Raw genomic sequence first — 3,911 nt, 5'->3', positions numbered from 1 at the left:
GGGGGATGGTGAGGGGAGGAGGGTTGGGGGGGGGTTGGAGAAGTCTGTGTCTTTCTGTCTGTCTCTCTCTCCATAGTCTGCCAGCAGAGATTTCGAGGGCAACAACAACAACAGTGGGGGATTTTGAAGGGAGGAGGGAGGAGAGACAGAAATGTGACTCCCCAGTGACCGTCTTTTCTGCCGAGCGCGAGAAAGGGAAAAAAAGAGGGAGATGTGGATGGAGGGGATGAAGGGCACAGGAGAGAAAAGGTGTAGCAGACGGAGGAGAGAGGTGGAGAAGAGCTGGAGGACTGCAGGGAGGGGAGGATATGGATCGGGATAAACTTTCCACTTGGCTATATCTTCGTGCTATCGAGGAATGTGAGCTCCTGCTTGCAATATGAGAGGCATCGTGACAGAGTATGACACAGAGATAAAACAGATGGGTCAGAGGAGAGGCAGCAGAATGAATGCATTTCCTGGAAAAAATTGCACTTTTAAATGCATCAGTCAGAAGATGTAGAAAGCCAACCAAAGAAAATAAAAATAGTAATAACTTGGGTGGTTTACCAAAATGAGTTTTGTGATTGTCACTTTTCAGATGGAGGATATCTCTTTTGACAGCCACACACTTAAAAATGAATATAAATGCATCAGAATCAATTTTCCTCCCCACTCCATTTGCATGTATATTACCCTGACGTTGAGCTGATGTAGAGAGACAATGCAAATAGATAGAATATAGGCCGTATTCTTGAGATGTTATAGACAACAGAAAATAAATACACTAAAAAATAAGAGCATAAAGTAAGAGGTTAAATATTATTGTCCAAAATTTTATTATAAGAATAATATATTTAACATTTATTGTGGATCATATAAAAACATGGAGAAAAAATTATGGTAATCACATTTGCTGGCAGAATCTGCCCAATTTCATGCTTCCCACAGGGGAAATCATATTCATTTGCCAATGAGACTAACACCACTTCCACAAAAAAAAAAAAAAAACCCCGCTGTGTTTGATGTGGGATCATCCACAAGCTTTCAACGCACATCTGACCAATCCCCATGTCTGTTCACCCTTTCACACCAGAGATGAGCAGTTGGTAACCCACATTATACACAGGTGTGGAGCAGGATCACAGGTCAGTTTGGATGTTGACCCATTCACGCCAACGTCAAACATCCAGGGTCACAGCTGCGGCCTGAAAGGGGTATAACAGTTTCCAGGATTTCGATTATGTCTGTGTTGACTGACCGGAAAGTTTTAGTCACGATTTGTTGAATAGTGTTGAGTTAAGCTAATAACTGTACTGATCAAGTAGTGGCTAATTCTGAGTTTACATTTCCATTGAAAGGTTGCTCTGTTATCTCAAATTTCTTTACACTCTGAACTAGTCTTCCTACTTTTAGATTATTAGAGTAAAGGTCTCTTGTTTCCTGCATGATAATTCATGATATTTTACAACTTTTGGTAATTTTCATTTAGTTTTTCACATCTTTTTTGACTGAATAGTGGTTGATCTTTTGCAGTGAATGGTAGCTATACCTTAAGTTGTTTTGTTTCAATAATGCACTGCATGACTTTAATTTTTCAATGTAAGTTTGTAATAAATAAAACAGCTGGAAAGCAATAACATTCATAAAGTTACACACATTCATGCGTAATAGCAACACAGTAATTTAAGAATTACTGGGTACTGGCCAGTTCCCCTGCTTTGAAACATAGTTGTGGCTGGGGATGGAGCGAGTAGCGAGTCGAAAGGGGGAAGGGAGGAGAGGAGTGGAAAGGGGGAGGGAAAGAGAGAGAGGCGAGGAATAGCTGTTGATTCATCCTCTATCTTTTATGTTTTCCTCTCTCTTCCCTGCTATTCAGGAGTCACACTGACCTCCATTCACCAGCTACTAACGAGGGCTCCATCCCTGCACACTGTAACGCTACACTCTGGGACTCTATTCACACACACACACACACACACACACACACACACACACACACACACACACACACACACACACACTGTACAAACACAAAACCTTTTCTTACGCACTTCGTCTCCCTCATTCCAATTACACAGTTTTTCATGCTCACAGCCTTGACAACAATATGTCCTTTATCCCTCTCACTACAATACACACACATACTCACACCAATGCGCACATACTGTACGGTACATACTCAGAGTTGCAAACAATCCTCATCTGGGTGTACATATGCATAAATGTTTAATATGTACATTCATGTCCTCCTCCCGCCTCAGCAGGAATTGGTCTAAACAAGCCTCATAGACACACACACATACACACACAGTGTCTACATGCACACTTAAGCTTTTAGACGTGTTCTCAGAAAACACATGATGCACATGTGCGCACTTAAGGCCTGACTCCTTTTTCTATACATTTCACGGATGCACATGTAGCCTACCCACACACACTCACAGATGCCCACAGTCACGCACTTACACAATACATGCCCCCTTTGTATGGCAAACAGTAATCTCCCACCTTTTCAGTCTTTATTATACACACGCTTAGACTTGCAAACACCCCCTTCCCCCAACACACACACACACTCACCCCCTCCCCAACTACTACAGTTTCTGTACAGTGTATGGGACAGCTGCTAGAGTGCCTACATACATCCCATTGCCCATTATAATGCACACATTGTGGTCAAATCCCCCTGGATCAGGAGTGGGCTGACAAGCGCCTCACTGTGCCTGAGGTCCCTCCAGATAAGCCATTGTAAGCCTTTCTGTATCACAATATAGGCTCCCCCTTCTACAAGACAGGATATGGGTCATCGGGTCAAAGGGACTAAGTTCTGTGTATTACATAGGAATTATGAGTGTGCATCCCCTCTCCTCTTCCCTGTCTACCCCAGATAATCACCTGCAGATTATCCCTCATCGATGCTGCCCTTAATCAAACTCCGCTTAGGGAAAGTAGACAATGTATTTTTGACATGTTATGGTGTAGCCTAAACATGAGTGGGATTGGCTCATCGCTAATCAGGCAAGTTGAAACAGTTCGAGCGTGTTATCCCAGTGGATCTGAGAGATCTTTTGAAGCAAGAACAAGCTATCTGAAGTAGGTTAAATTAACAAAACGGGGCAGACAAGTACTATGGGTTAAGTCGAGGAGGGATGATTGTGACTCGAACATAAGCACACATGCAAACAACCTCCTCAAAAGATGAAAAAAAGTATTTGAGATAAGTTGAAGGGAACGGTAATTTTGGGCCAGTGTCTCTCTTTTTATAATTTTTCCTCTGATCTTTACCATCTTTGTATCTTTCTTTACTGTCTCCTGTGTCTCTCTCTGTCAACTTATGTTGCCCTTTGTTGATGCTGTTTGTTTCTGGTATGTGATATCATAATTTTTGAGGTTTTAACCATGACATATTAAATTCTCTTTTCAATTTTTAAAAATGAATATTTCAACATTTTGGATATTATTCATATTTGCTGAGAGTTAGATTAGACTGATGCCACTCTCATGTCTGTCCGCCATATGTAAGTGAAGCTAGAGCCAGCAGGTTGTTAGCTTAGCTGAGCATAAAGAGTGGAGCCTGGGGGTGAAACAGTTAGCCTGACTCAGTGTAAAGGTAAAAAAAAAAATACACCTGGGAAAAACCCATGAAATTTTGGGGCAGATCGTTTACTATGCATTTTTTTTTTTTTTTTTTTTCTGAAGTCTGATGTATGTTGTTTGACATTGGCCTTGGCGGAGGTCTGCGCTGTACTGAGGACGTTTTCTGCTTTTCTCATGTGCTAACTGCTACATGTCTTTTAAAGCTTAGAAATTTAACTAATTCAAGAAAATGTGACTACTATTCCTTACATACACCAAAGTGAAAAACGGTCGCAACAGTTGTCAAGGATTGCAGATAAATTTGCTTTCCAGCTAATCTGGACACATAAATA

The sequence above is a fragment of the Xiphias gladius genome, chromosome 15 (assembly GCF_016859285.1).
Source record: "Xiphias gladius isolate SHS-SW01 ecotype Sanya breed wild chromosome 15, ASM1685928v1, whole genome shotgun sequence".
NCBI lineage: Eukaryota > Metazoa > Chordata > Actinopteri > Istiophoriformes > Xiphiidae > Xiphias > Xiphias gladius.
Note: the sequence above shows the minus strand (reverse complement) of the source record.